Here is a 16,144-nt window from a genome sequence, read left to right as displayed (position 1 = left end):
TCTGTGTCTAATATGGCCCAACGCCTATTTGCTAGAACCCGCCAAGTTGAATCATTGGCTGCTGAAGTGATGAGTCTCAAACAGGAGATTAGAGGGCTCAAGCATGAGAATAAGCAGTTGCACCGGCTCGCCCATGACTATGCTACAAACATGAAGATGAAGCTTGACCAGATGAAGGAATCTGATGGTAAGGTTTTACTTGATCATCAGCGGTTTGTGGGTTTGTTCCAAAGGCATTTATTGCCTTCGTCCTCTAGGGCTGTACCTGGTAATGAAGCTTCAAATGATGAACCTCCAATGCCTCCTCCTTCTGGGGTTTTGTCAAGTATTGAGGCTCAGGATAACCACCCTCCGGTGCTTTCTCTTTCTGGGGCTCTACCGACTGCTGAGACTTCCCCTAAGCAACCTTTGTGAAGGCTCCCTTTTGTTTGTTTATTTTGACTCATGTATATGTACATATTTGTGGCTTATCGAAAATATTAATAAATAAGCTTTGCTTCATTTCAACATATTGTGTTAAATACACCAAAGCCTTCTTCATAAAGTTCTTTGAATTTTTGCTTTTGTTGAAACCTGTATTGTTGAAGCTTTGTGAGTGAAGCATGTAGTTTGAGGTAGTGTTCCCTTAATTTCCCGAGTGAGGAAAACTTCTCGGTTGGAGACTTGAAAAATCCAAGTCACTGAGTGGTTGTGAGACTGCCGAGTATCAAGGTGCAGTAGCATATGGTGGGAGTCCCCCAAGTCTTCAGGCGAAGAGAGTTGCCGAATGAGGTGTCTCGCGTGTTACTAATTTGTCAAAGTAACGAATTCTTGTTTCGATGTCACACATTCGTATATGCTTTATCTAAAAATATTTCCAACTTTTGTGTGTTTGATGCTGCATGCTATTGACTAGACAAGATCAAGTGCAATTAGTAGCTTTTCTCTCTTTTTCATCTTTTCTTTGGTGGAATTGCTTTTCGTTTCCACTAATCAGCTTGAGTGGATGCAAGATAACACATTTCTCTATAGCTCAGATTGAAAAGTCGTCTTCATGAAAGTTTTTCCTTATCTTGTGAACTACAACATATCCAAATTTGAGATCCATCGGAGTAGTACAACTTCAGAAATTCAAGTATGATGAGTAACTGTTCATCAATGTTCTGTTAATCCGTCAGACTTGTTGTGAGCTTCGAAACTCCATTTTCTCTTGTTCAGATCAACATACTTTCTTCATCGAAGTTGTTCCTTAACTTGTGAACTACAACATATCCAAATTTGAGGTCCCTCGGAGCAGTATAACTCCAGAAATCCAGGTATGATGAGTGACTGTTTATCATTTGTCTGTCAACCCGTCAGATTTGTTGTGAGCTTTGAAACTCTATTTTCTCTTGCTCAGATCAGCATGCTTTCTTCATTGAAGTTGTTCCTCAGCTTGTGAAATACAACATATCCAAATTTGAGATCCCTCGGAGCAGTATAACTCCAGAAATCCAGGTATGATGAATGACTGGTTATTATTTTTTTGTCAACCCGTCAGATTTGTTGTGAGCTTCGAAACTCCATTTTCTCTTGTTAAGATCGGTATGCTTTCTTCATTGAAGTTGTTCCTCAGCTCGTGAACTACAACATATCCAAATTTGAGATCCCTCGGAGCAGTATAACTCCAGAAATCCAGGTATGATGAATGACTGGTTATTATTTTTCTGTCAACCCGTCAGATTTGTTGTGAGCTTCGAAACTCCATTTTCTCTTGTTCAGATCGGTATGCTTTCTTCATTGAAGTTGTTCCTCATCGACTCTTTCATAACATATCAAAAATTCAGGATGAACTAACGGTTAAATATTTCCAGATCTTCGAAACATCACAACAGCTTCGAAATCTGCAAGAAGCCGACTATCATGTTTGGAGCTTCAACACTTTAATTTCCGTCGCTCAAACAGAAATGGTTCCTTCTTGAAAGTTGTTCATATGCTCAAGAACTATAGGGTGTCCAAAATTCAGCTCCATTGGAGAAGAGCAGAGGTTGCAGAAATTTGATAGATGAAAGGAGGCGGAAGAGGGAGAGAGAGAAAAAGTCTCTTGGGTTGGATTTCTATTTTGGGGCAGATTCCAATTTTGTAGCACCTTCATTATTGATGAATTGCTTGTACTTTTGTCCATTATGAAACTTGGGACTTTGGCTTGTTGTTGGATCTATTATAATATGTTTGGGAACATATATAAGTGAATAAATAAGAAGGAAAATTTTGGGCCCTTGTGGGTGTAAAACAAAAAATGTTTATGTTTACCCAAGTGTTTTTGTACAAGTTCAAGGGCATCTTGGGTTTTGTGAACAAAATTTGTTTATTTGGAGCAAGGTTTTGTGTTGAAGCTTTGTAGGTGAAGCTTTGGTGTTGAAGCTTTCTAGGTGAAGCTTTGATGGTGAAGCTTTGTAGATGAAGCTTTGTAGATGAAGCTTTCTAGGTGAAGCTTTGATGGTGAAGCTTTGTAGATGAAGCTTTCTAGGTGAAGCTTTGATGGTGAAGCTTTGATGGTGAAAGTATGTAGAGGGAGCTTTCTAGGTGAAGATTTTTTAGGTGAAGCTTTGGAGGTGAAGCTTTTTTAAGTGAAGCTTTTCGGGTGAAGTTTTTTTTTTTGGGTGAAGCTTTTTAGGTGAAGTTTTGTGGGTGAAGCTTTGGAGGTGAAGCTTTTCGGGTGAAGCTTTTTGGGTGAAGCTTTTTAGGTGAAGCTTTGTGGGTGAAGCTTTGGAGGTGAAGCTTTTCGGGTGAAGCTTTTTGGATGAAGCTGTTTTTTTTTTTTTTTTTTTTTTTTTTTTTTTTTTTTGGCGCTTGACACGGTCTTCATTTGCTTGTTTTGTAGTGACTGTGGAAGACGGATTGCTTTCTGATTGAGAAGGGTTCCGGCATCGCTTGCTATGAATGTAAAAGAGTGAGGGCTGAGTTGGCTAAATTACCTCTTTATTGAATTCATTGCCAAATGGCCTTCATTACATAGGATGCCGAACGGCTATAGCTCAACACTTGTACATCGTGAGTCTATTTGTAGTAGTACTTCAAGTGATCAGCGTTCCATGGATGGCCAAGGGTCTTGCCATCGGAGCTTCTAAGTGTGTAAGAGCCAGGGCGACTGATGCCAATGACTTCATACGGTCCATCCCAGTTTGGACTAAGTGTGCCTTCACTCGGGACTCTGTCGCAGAGTAATCTTTTCTTTAAGACCCAGTCTCCTATTTTGAAAGAACGAGGCTTGACCCTAGAGTCATAATAGTTGGAGATGCGCTGCTTGTAGGCGACATTCCTCAAGTGAGCTTGGTTTCTGTGTTCCTCGACTAAATCCAAGTTGAGGGTGAGTTGTTTGTCATTTTCACTTTGAATGTAGTTCTGGACTCGGAATATTGCTTGCTCGAGCTCAACAGGGACAACCGCCTCTGTGCCAAAGGCAAGTGAGAATGGAGTTTCTCTTGTTGAAGTCCGATATGAAGTGCGATATGACCAAAGAACTTGGGGTACAAATTCTGGCCAACAGCCTTTAGCTTTGTCCAAGCTGGTTTTCAAAGTGCGCTTGATTATTTTGTTGATGGCCTCAACTTGTCCATTAGACTGGGGATGAGCTGGAGAGGCAAAGCATAAGTTGATGTTGAACTTAGAGCAGAACAACCTAAACTTCTTGTTGTCAAACTGTCGCCCATTGTCAGTGACTATCGCATTGGGAATGCCGAATCTACAAAGGATGTTCTTCCACACGAAGTCTTCTATCTTTGCCTCAGTAATGGTTGCCAAGGGTTCTACTTCGGCCCACTTTGTGAAGTAGTTCACTGCAACGACTGCGTAACAGACTTTGCCCTTCCCTGCCGGCATTGGGCCGATCAAATCAAGTCCCCACTGGGCGAAGGGCCAAGGGCTGATCATAGGAGTAAGAGGCTCTGGAGGGGAATGAGGAATAGTTGCATATCGTTGACATTTGTCACATGAGCGGGATACTTTGATGGCATCCTGGTGGAGTGTTGGCCAGTAATATCCTTGGCGAAAAGTCTTGTGTGCTAGGGACCGAGATCCAGCATGATCTCCACAGACTCCCTCATGTATTTCCCGAAGGACGATTTCCGCCTCGGCAGGCGTAAGACACCTTAAGTATGGCAGGCTAAAACCTCGCTTATAGAGTTGATCATTGATGATCAGGTAGCGGGTAGACTTGTATCGAATTTGCTTAGCCTGGACTTTATCATTTGGGAGGGTGCCATGAGCAAGGAAATTATAGATCGGGGTGATCCAACTATCCCCCTGTTGTAAGTTGCATACTTCTGCGGCCATGGTGCTTGGTGTTGCCAACAGTTCGACATGAATTTTTCTTCCAATCTTGTCTTCCACAGCTGAGGCGAGGCGAGCCAGGGCGTCTGCATGACTGTTTGCCGCTCGAGGAACTTGGGTGATCTGGTAGTGGAAGTGCTTGAGCAAAAGTTGTGTTTGCGCAAGATATGCTGCCATGGAGCTGTCCTTAGCATCAAAGTTGTTGGTAACCTGGTTGACCACTAATTGGGAGTCACTGAAAATATCAATTTGTTTAACCCCGAGGTGTTTGGCCAAACGTAATCCTGCTAGAAGGGCTTCATACTCGGCCTCATTGTTTGATGCCTTGAATTTGAAACGAAGAGCATACTCCATTGCTACTTTGTCGGGCGTAGTCAAGACTAGTCCCGCTCCACAGCCCTGTTGGTTGGATGAGCCATCAACATACAAACTCCATGCTGAGGTCGTTGATTCTACCTTCTGAGCTTCCGATGGTAATGAAGCTACTGCTTCAGGTGTAGAAGCAATGTCAACAGGATATGTGAAGTCGGCGATGAAATCTGCTACTGCTTGGCCTTTTTCGGCTGGTTTGGGTTGGTAGGAGATGTCAAACTCACCCAATGCTATCGCCCATTTGATCATTCGTCCAGACGTGTCAGGACTCTGGAGTATCTGTCGAAGAGGGTGATTGGTAAGCACGATGATGGCGTGTGCTTGGAAATAAGGGCGAAGTTTCCGAGCAAACATGACCAATGCTAGAGCTAATTTCTCAATGTTGGAGTATCGTGTCTCCGCATCTTGTAGGGCCTTGCTAGCGTAGTAGACGGGCCGTTCGACACCACTGTCCATTCGAATAAGAACAGAACTGACTGCTGAAGCCGAAACCGATAGATAGATGATGAGAGTGTCACCAACTTCTGGTTTGGAGAGCAGAGGGGCTTTACTCATGTACTCTTTGAGGTTCCTGAATGCCTTGGCACATTCCTCCGTCCATGTAATGTACTTCTTATTTCCCTTGAGTGCTTTGAAGAAAGGAGCACATCTGTCTGTGGCCTTAGAGATGAATCTGGTTAAGGCTGCCACCTTGCCAGTAAGGCTTTGGATGTCTTTTGAAGTTATTGGCTCTTTCATGTCGAGGATTGCTTTGATCTTTTCAGGGTTAGCTTCAATGCCTCGTTGGCTAATCATGAAGCCTAAGAATTTGCCAGAGCCCACGCCGAAGGCACATTTGTTGGGGTTCAACCTCATTCGATACCTCTTTAGAATGGTGAAAGTTTCAGATAGGTCGGTGATGTGTTGGTCAGCATGTTTGCTTTTGACTAGCATATCATCAACGTAAACTTCCATGTTCTTCCCAATTTGTTCGGCGAACATTGAATTGACCAGTCTCTGATAAGTTGCTCCTGCATTCTTTAGGCCGAAAGGCATGACTTTATAGCAATATAGTCCCCTGTCAGTAGTGAAGGCCGTGTGTTCTTGGTCTGAGGGGTTCATGAGGATTTGGTTGTATCCTGAATAAGCGTCCATAAAGCTCAAGAGCTCACACCCTGCCGTAGAGTCTATAAGCCTGTCAATAAGAGGAAGAGGGAAACTATCTTTTGGACACCCTTTGTTTAGGTCGGTGTAGTCAACACACATCCTCCACAAGACCTTTTGAAGCGAAAGACTTTCTTTGGTCGGATTTTTCCTAACAAGGACCACATTTGCTACCCATGTCGGGTAATTGACTTCGCGGACAAAGCCTATGCCTTTGAGTTTTTCAACTTCTGCTTTCATTGCCTCGTATCGTTCAGCGTCATAAGATCTTCGCTTCTGTCTCACCGGCTTGATCTTGGGGTCAATACTCAAACGATGACAGATGACATCGGGAGAGATGCCTGACATGTCCTCGTATGACCAGGCGAAGACTTCAGTGTTCTCTTTCAAAAAAGATATCAATGCTAACCGAAGGGGGGGTGACAATGTGGTGCCAATATTCACCATGCGGTCTGGATGATCTCTTGAGATAGGTACCTTCTCCAACTCTTCAGCAGGTTGGGCTTGCTGGGTGAAAGAGTCATCTCGAGGATCATCGGGTTGATTGTTGCTATCAGGAAGATCCAAGGTCGCTTCATCTAGGCTGGTCTTTGTGACTTGGTCATGTACAGACAGGGTTTCCTTGGGTCCGGGCAAGTGTTGTTGCTTAACTGAAGTGTTGTAACATGATCGTGCACTAAGCTGATCTCCTCTGATGTAGCCGTTGCCATGGGGGGTTGGAAATTTCATCAACAACATATGCGTGGATACCATAGCCTTGAGATCATTGATGCCTGTGCGCCCAAAGATGACATTGTATGCCGTTGGGCAGTCAACCACTAGGAAGTTAGTGGTAATGGTAGCCGTGTAAGAGCCTGTACCAATAGTAAAGGGTAAATGTATGCTCCCTAAGGATTGCACGATATCACCAGAGAAGCTTATCAGAGGAGAAATCGAGCGATCGAGCAAGTGTTCAGCTACACTGAGTGCCCTGAAAGCTTCGGCAAACATGATATTGACCGAAGCCCCTGTGTCTACGAGGATTCGTCGAACATCAAAGTTGGCTATGTGAGCCTCCACGATCAATGGGTCGTTATGAGGGTAGATGATGCCTCTTTCTTCCTCAGGGTAGAAACATATCGGATCCCAGTTAGGTTTTTGATACTTCCCTCCCCTGATGTCTTCCACGTGAAACACTTGGTGACCAGGCCTCAGACTTCGTTCACTGTTTTTCATGGCCCTATTGGAAGATTCAGATATGGGTGTGTCGCCGCTTATGGAATATATGACATTCACCTGGCGTTGGTTACGGTTATCCCTTTGAGGGTGAAGAAGGAATTGATCAATTTTTCCTTCTCGTGCCAAAGCTTCAATACGATCACGGAGGATGATACATTTCTCGCTATCATGGCCGTTATGCTCATGGTAGCAACAAAACATGCCCGCGTTATTCGGGGGCGTGTAATCTGGGTGCCTCGGCTTTGGCTTTGGTATCAGGTGAGCTATGCTGGGGTAAATGGCCGCGCATGTGGCATTCAAGGGCGTGTATGTCTCATACCTTGGGGTAGGGGGTATCTTGACGCGGGTTTGACCCACTGCATTGACTGCCTGGGGGCGAGCGTTATTGTGGCGATACCCTTGGTTATCGGGATAGTGTCCCTTACTCTTTTTACTGAAAGGAGAGTGGTGAGGATGGAAATCCTTCCTCTTGCCTTGAAATTGATATGTCTGTTGATTCGGCGAAGCATTATGCAAGGCATGGGGAGGTGCCACTGCTGTTTGGAAAGTCGAGGTCTTCTCATTTAGGTGAGTCTGGCTTCCACCTCCCACTTATTGATAAAGGATGGTTGTAGGGGGTTTCTCCTGATATGTCTTTGCCTCGGCGGAGGCATGGTTATAAGCCTGCGCCATCACCTCAGAGTAAGTCTTCCAAGTATTGGCATTGATCATGTATTTAAAGAAACAATCACGTAGGCCTGCCGTGAAGGCTTTGAGGGCAGTCTTGTCGTCTGCCTCGGCACACCGGGAGTATTCATGGCTGAAGCGGCCAGCATACATACGTAATGACTCGTCTGGCTTCTGGCGGATAGTGTACAGGTCATCTGCAGAGTGCAAGCGATCGGTTTGGAAAATGTGTTGGGAAACAAATAGTTTCCTCAATTCCTCAAATGAGTCTACCGTCTCAGGTGTAAGACGACAATACCAATTTAGAGCTCCGCCAGAGAGGGTGGAGGGGAAGAGAAGACATCGCTCTTCGTCGGTGTGCATCCGGTATGCCATGGTGGACTCAAAGAGGTTAAGGTGCTCAATCGGGTCCTCTTTTCCAGTATAAAGTTGCAAGCCAAGCTTCTGCTTTATCTTTGCTTGAAGGGGGGTGTTGAGGATCCTCCTTGTAAGAGGGCCAGGCCTGGGTTGGTTCCAGTCAGGTATTTCAGCCTGACGTTCAGCCTTCAACTTGTTTACTTCCTCAAGAAGTTGTAGGACAAGGGGGTCCTGAGCGGAGTTATGTGCCACTGGAGCTTTCTTTCGTAAATCTCCATCTCATCTTGGAATTAGGAAGGTTTGATCAAGGGCATGTGATTTTTCCCTGGACTCGCTGTACTGGCTTCCAGGGTATGTCTGTCGGAACACCTCTGAGTCCCCTGTACCCTCATGTCTCTCTAGGACTTGTTGCCCCTTCCCCAAATTGGTGGCCGGCTCGGGCCGTGGCAGGGGACCGAGTCTCTCAGAAATCCTTGGGTCATTGATCTTTGAGCTTATATGGATGGAATTCTCTCGACGTTGCTTCAGGAAATCCCGACAATCACGAAAGACGGCTTTCGATCCTTCTGCCCCTTCAGCAAAAAGGTGTCTCCCTCCGCTTCTCATGGTTCGGGTCGAAGCAACTGGGTTAAGAGAAGCCTCATGTTGATTATCAAATCGAGGGGTAATCTGTTCCCTATCAGGGATATCTATGTCGAATGCATGTGACCCTCCATGTTGGAGGGCACCCAGTTGATGGTTGACTTCCACGGGGGCAACAAGCTCGCGTGTCTGAGCTTGCCTAGCTTCGTGGAGTGTCTCGAAGAGCTTCTCATATTGCTCCTGGAGGACCTCATTCCTCATTGCTATCTTGTTGTTCTGAGCTTCCAACTCATCGACTTTAGCTTGAAGAAGAACTCGTTTTCCTTCCTTCTTTCGTTGTTTCGCACTATGTGCAAGGGGGGTGTCATTTTGTGTGATGTGGCTTCCTTCGCTTCCCATGCTGGAGAGGGATGCCTGATCAAAAGAAAGTGTACGAATGATAGAAACCAGCTTGACACAGCTGAAGAGAGTAGGAATAAGTGTCGTTTCCCACAGACGGCGCCAAATGTTGATGCACAAAATCAGCGAAGACTTTGGTACAACAGAAAGTGTCAGGTTTTGTGACCTTCGCTTGGTTGCTTCGATCACTAGTGAGGATAAGTACGTAAATGAATAGAGACAGAGAAGCAAACACAGGATGTACGTGGTTCACCCAGATTGGCTACGTCCACGGAGTAGAGGAGTTCTTATTAGTAGTGAAGGGCTTACACAAGTACAAAGGATCAAGCTCTCAATTTAGTGAGTTCTTGTGAATGATTTAACACAAAATGGCATTAGGCCATATTGTGGGGGAATGACCCCTATTTATAGAAAAACTTGTAGCTTTGTCACATTGACATGTGTCATGTTATGATTGGTTCTTGATGTTGACACGTGCTGCGCTCTGATTGGCTTCTAATCTTGACACGTGTCGAGTAGTGATTGGCCTCCTGGTCGGAGGGGAACTCTTCTGGGTCCTTGACAGTATAGCGTTGGCCGGTGCTCGGTAGTTTCGGGATTGGTCAAGTATGGTACGAACATAACTATAGAATGTCTTTTCTTTAAAGGTTTAAAGGTGTAACTATAGAATGTCATTGCAACTTTTGTCAACGTAAACATTCCTTAAAGTAATTTCGATTGTATATTGGCTCTCGATGTCGACTTAATAGAGTAGTAATGTAAATTGAAATGCTTATTTTATGTATCAATTCACCTATCTCTTGCTTTTTCTTTGATTTGGAGATGATTGTCTAAATGTGTGGTTTTGTGAGGGTTACTCATGTAAAATGCGCGTTATCTAAATTGATACATTTAAGAATGTGATTGTATTGCTGTAGCATTTTTAGTTAATTTTCCTATGAATATTATACATGGGTTGAATACTCGTAACAAAGCACATGCATTCCTGCTAGTAATTTACTATAAATAAAGACACTGTCATATAGAGAATTACAAAATTGCTATGTACTATACAATTTCTCTCCACTCTCTCTTTCTCTTGCCACATTGGCCGCAACAATCTACCCCTATATTAAAATAAAAAAGTTAATTGAGTTCCTAGTTTATACACAACACCATCTTCATGAGGAAACATGTTGAATTTTCACAGACCACAAACGCAAACCACCATCATTAGTTGTAGATCTCGACTCCATGAGGAGATTCTAGGTCCCGATCTCCCGTTGACAGAGGGTTGAATTTTGGTCAACATGTTCTAAATCGTTCATAAATATAGAAATTAACGTTAGTAAAGACCCTATATGGTCTAGTGGCCCTACCTTGGTCAATGTGATATCTTGGGGGATGTGCACTTCAGCTTGCGTGCAAGTGGCACCTTACTAGATTTATGTGGTTATTGTGATTCTAAGTGAAAGTAATGAAATTTGTTTTGCAATGCATATTTGAAATGTTTGTGAAATGAAAGGGCTAGTAGAGAATTATTAAACCATGGTTATTGGGAAGTTGTGACATCAAACTTTTGTCATATCTAGTTCCATTGAGTTATCCTTAGGTTCCTATAATTTTATTCAGTTTCGTTAAGTTGGTCCGAAACTGTATACCATTTAGATCCCGTTGAGTTGGTTCGAAATCCCTTTTCATACTCGGTTCCGTTGAATTGGTCCGGAACCGTGCTCTATTTGGACTCCGTTGAGTTGGTCTGGAATCTCATTTCATATTCAGTTCCATTGAGTTGGTCTGGAACCTTCCTCCGTTTGGATTTGGTTGAGGTTGTCCAGAATCTCATTTCCTACTCAGTTTTGTTGAGTTGGTCTGGAACCCTCCTCTGTTTAGATTTCGTTACGTTGGTCCGAAATTCCATTTCGTACTCGGTTCCATTGAGTTAGTTAAGAATTGTGCTCCATTTGAATTCCATTTAGTTGGTCTAGAATCTCATTTCCTACTTGATTTTGTTGAGTTTGTTTGGAACCCTTTTCTTCTTGATTCTGTTAAGTTGGTCCTGATTCCATTTCCTATTCAGTTTCATTGCGTTTGTCACGCCTCGATCCCGACATACGTCCAAGATCGACACATGACGTCACCAAATACACGAATCTCTAACATACCCTGCCTCCAGGATATGGGCAAAGCATAACTCGAGATCCAACTGCGTAATAATTTTTCGTATACTTTATGGCTGCATCTAATCTCCTCGTTAGACTACCTACGTACCCTCAATAGGGATTAAGTCATTCGTATACTTCACTCAAACATCCATCACATAAATCGCTATGTCTCAACAATATATCACAATACATACCATGCGATATGTCAAAAAACCAATGACGAAACACAATATTCTTTTCAAGCCACATTGATCAACTAAATAATCATAATAATAACAACCATATCCAAAGTCATTCCACAATCCCGTCAATTAATCAATCGATGAATAAAAGAATGCATGATCTTAGCATTTATTTACATTAATCAATCAATGCGATAACTTATCATTTCACGAATTTAACTAAGGAACTCTATATAATTCCCTACTTGGATTATGAGTAATAAACATAGCAATTCTAATTTATATTCACAACGTCTATTAGGGATAATTCTCATTCACTCGAATCTAAGGTTCTAGACTAACCATATGGAAATGAGCAAGAGCAAGGATTCCAGACCATTCAATGGAATCCAACAATCTTGGGTTCCAGACCACTCAACGTAACTAAAATACCAAGTTGCTTCTTGTAATCACCCCAAACCTGTAAGATGTACAATCATGCCTACATCAAGGAGATGGCACACTGAGCAATTTAGACACTCGGATAAGCTGTGAAGCTCGAGTGAGTGACAATAATACGAGTATGTGATATTCAATAAAAAGAAAGAGCATCGATCACAATTTATAAACCTCAAATATAAGTTCATAATTATGAAAACATAGTCAAGTATCTAAAACTCTGAAGGAGTCACCCAGTCATCCAACGACTTTTCCAATTCAAACCACAAAGACTCTAAAAAACTATTGTTCATAAATACACTAAAATCTAAGGCTAGAAGGACGCAGTTCGGCCGAAGCCTACATAAGTAACCAAACAAGAAGTGGCCCCACATAGCGGATTAACCAAGTAGAGCCACCCCTGAGTAACCATGTAGGTAATGACCCCTATTGTGGATTAACCAAGCAAAGTCACTTCCACGAATCTGTTAGGCAATGATCACTCATCGCAAATTAACCAAGCATGATCACCCTTAAGTATGTATGGCCACAAGGATCGCCCATCGCGAATTAACCAAGCAGGGTCAAGATAACCAAGTAGGTAGTGACCCTCATAGCGGATTAACCAAGCAGAGTTACACCTACAGAACTATTAGGCAGTGATCACCCATTGCAGATTAACCAAGCATGATCACTCATAAGTATACATGGCTATAAGGATCGACCATCAAGGATTAACCAAGTGCGATCCATAAATAATATGGTCCCCCATTGCGGATTAACCAAGAGGGACCATCCATGTACCACTGCTACATGGTGCGGATTCGGTGTCACATAACCCCGTGACACTAGGGTAACGGTCGCCTACTAGCCCTCGCATTTCTCAACATTTCAAATATATATTTATAACACAATTCATAAACATTTCAATATGCACTTCAAATCACCTTTTCACAAATATTTCCAATCCATGAGTCAAATCATATTTAATAAGAATAGATCGATGGCCAATTATAAAATCACATTTTAACAGAAAACACATTTATAAAACCAAGTCATACCCACAAAGGATACTAATATATATAAAAAAACAGGGTAATAACCATATCACATATATTAAAGTCATTCACTGAGACAAGACCACAAAGCCTCACTGAGTCTCTAGTAATACTAATTTTAGTAATTCAAATGGTTCAATACCTATTGACCAAAAGTCAACTCTCAGTCAAAGGTGGGGTCCACACCCAAGTAATTTAATCCGGAAGATCCACACACGTTTTTCGGCCCCGTAACTTCCTAGGGTTCACATTATGCTCATAGAACAACATACTAAATTCTCATCGAGATCCGACGGCCGGATCTCCGCCAATTCTAGAATTAGGTGGAGGTCAACAATTAGCTTTACAAACTTAGAAATTCAATTCAGGAAAATTCATATGTCAGATTCCCGATCCGTCAGTTTCTAATGTCCTCAAATATTATGTGCTATAATGCATTACAGTTTGGAGACGATCTAACAATCGGATCATCGATTCGTATAATGATCAAGTGATGTATCATAATGAAACTAGGTTCAATTAATCAAATCACATTATTCGGATATCAAATATGAAATCAAGGCATCTAATTGGACTTAGAAAGACATCGTCGGTCCACCGTTACACGCGCTGCAGCACACGGCGGCTGCCCGCCCCGCCTTGCCCGAAAATTCAACTAACTCCAAAAATTATCAAATTTTACAGGCAAGTAGAGTTCAATGAGAGGAACAACTTTCATATCAGGGTCAAAGTCCAATTCGGCTGGAAAACACCTCAAATTGCCCTTGAACCGCGTAAACCCTTGATTTTGGGTGTTCTTGATTCGACTCCAAAACTGCTCTGACGCCTTGACCAATGCACGAGCTTTGTTCCTGAGGTTGAGGAGAGCCTTGTGGTGGTGGTGGTTGATGGAGTTACCTTCAAATTTGATGGATCGCCGCCCCAAAGCCGTCGCACCCAACGGTGCAATTCTCCTCTATTTTGAACCCAAACTCCCCAAATTTGGTGTGGGAATGGTAGAAGAAGGGTCAAGATGATGATTGGGAGTGGTGATCAGCCCAATTCATCAGAAAAAAGGGATGAAAATCACCGTAATTGGTTGCCAAAACTCGGTTGGCCGACGGGTCAAAACTGGATCCTTTAGGATCCGGTGCTCCTCCCTTCTCTCCCTTTCCTCCTTGCTTTCCTTGCCCATTGGCCAGCTCCCTTCCCATTGGTCACTCCTCCCCTTATTTTCTCTCCCGCAACCTCATCTTCTTCTTTCTCCTGCTGCCACCTGGCAGTATCCAGTCCCTCATTTCTTTATTTTTCTTTACAAAAAAAAACCAAAACGTCTCTAATTTCTTTGTTATAGCTCTATTTCACGAATGGTTTACCCCTATGCGTTCGTGAGATCGATGATAGGAGCATATTTATGCGACTTAGTTTGTTTTCTTGCATTTTCATAGCTAGTTTCTACTTATTAAAGTGTTTTAAGCTATTTTCGTGTGTTTTCAGGTTCAAATGACAAAGTTGGCAAGAAAGTGCAATTTGGAGCATTTTGGAGTAGTTTTGGGCCAAAAATGGATAGCACATGCATGGAGCAAGGTGGATAGATGTTTTTGAAGTTCAAAAGGCTAGGAATATGTTGATGAGATGAAGAAAATAAAGTCAAGACAAAGAAGATAAGGAATCAGCTAAAAGGAAGGAATATTATCAAAAACCTTATCTTATCCAACATTATCCAAACTAACCTTATCTTATCTTATCCTATCATAATCTTATCCTACCTAATTCCATCTGTAAGAGGGAATCAATTTCACATTAAATCACCTAAATACCTAATTCTAGAAGCCCTATCCTCTGCCTACATTGGTGCCGCACCCTCTTATCCTTTAGCTTCTAGAAATATGCCAGAACACCCCTTTCTAAAAGCTTTGTGCCGAATTCCCTAGTCCTTTTCCCCTAGGATTGTGTAATCTTTCTCCTCCACAACCTTTGTGCCGAAACCCTAGCCTATAAATACATATCTCTGACCATAATTTCGGAACACACACATAAGAGCCTAAAAATCAGAAAATAAAAGAGTGCCGCAGGTTTCTAAGGGTTTTTAGAGGCTTGTGCCGTGCTTGCAAGGAGAAGAAGGACTTGTGTCGTGCCCCTGCAGCCAAGGATTGTGCCAAATCTGCCAATGGAATGCTGGAGCGTTTCTGGGATCTTACTATCCTTAGTTTTAGTCCAATGTTTAGTTTAATTTGGTTTTCAATTATGATGAACATATGGAACTAATTTCGTTTTAGTTAGAGGTGAATTCAAAGCCATGAACATATATGTGATATGATTTGATTACATCTAATATGATTTCATAAATCGTGAATGCAATTTACTTATCTGTTTGATTGATAACTTGTTCTTGTGTGTTGATTAATGAGGCCTACTTAGTTTGCATGCATGAATTTGATGCTAGGATATAAGGGAATTTCACCTAATCGTTATGAACTTATATTCACAAGTAGTAAAAGTCACTAGTCATTATTATGTTAAGTGAATTCTTGGCAGGAGTATCATGCAGTTCATAGTTATGAATGTCTTGTCAATGCTTATGATTTTCATAGAACTTAATGATATTTGATATGTATCTCTATTATGTTGTTCATGTAGGGAACATGATAAGAATAATTTGGTTGCGTCGCTAAGTCCAATTCAATGAATTTAAGAAAATCTGAAAATTAATTTGTGCTTCTCACGATTAATTTGGTGCATTGTCATTCATGGTTTATAGGAAGAATAACTGGAGATCGATTTGTATGCATATGTGTCATGTGTGGAGAAGAACCCTCTAACTAGCCATTCACCCATTAAATCACCAATTTCGTCCAAAGTTATTTAGAGTCTTAAATCTGTTTAGTTTTAGTCTTAAATTCGTCAAAAACCAACTCCCCTTTATATTTCGTGTCTTTAGGTTAGAATATGTCAATTTGGTTTCTTTTCATTGTTTTGAGTCTTTTTAGTTTAATTTTCGTCCAAATCACCCTCTAGTTCTTGTTTTGAGTCAATTTAACTTAGTTTTGTGTTATTTGAGTCAGTTTAGCTTGTTTTGAGTTGTTTGAGTCTAGTTTTCAGTTTTTAAGTTTAATTTGTGTTGATTAGCATCCCTAACTAATCCTCGGCCAAGAACGATCCTTACTTATCCATACTACAATTGTCAAAAAGAGGGTTAAGTTTGAGTGCTAGTTTATATCACATCAATCGAGCTCGATCCAAAGATATAAATTGTGACCTCGAAATGCCTACGAGTTTTAAATAAATAATTTCCGAACTTCACTTTTCGTAACTAGTTTAATAAAAAATCTAAATT

General features: G+C 41.9%; 1 long non-coding RNA gene across 1 annotated transcript; it reads left to right on the top strand.

Annotated features, from left to right (window-relative positions):
- The first annotated feature begins 1,033 nt into the window (after positions 1-1,033).
- LOC139193291 (uncharacterized) lies at positions 1,034-2,236 on the top strand. The gene is made up of 4 exons (XR_011577684.1): positions 1,034-1,295; positions 1,379-1,476; positions 1,560-1,657; positions 1,833-2,236. It is a non-coding gene; the product is annotated as an uncharacterized lncRNA (long non-coding RNA).
- Positions 2,237-16,144: the final 13,908 nt, after the last annotated feature.

The sequence above is a fragment of the Malus domestica genome, chromosome 17 (genome assembly GCF_042453785.1).
Source record: "Malus domestica chromosome 17, GDT2T_hap1".
Taxonomy (NCBI): domain Eukaryota; kingdom Viridiplantae; phylum Streptophyta; class Magnoliopsida; order Rosales; family Rosaceae; genus Malus; species Malus domestica.
This window is presented reverse-complemented; position numbering and strand designations above follow the sequence as displayed.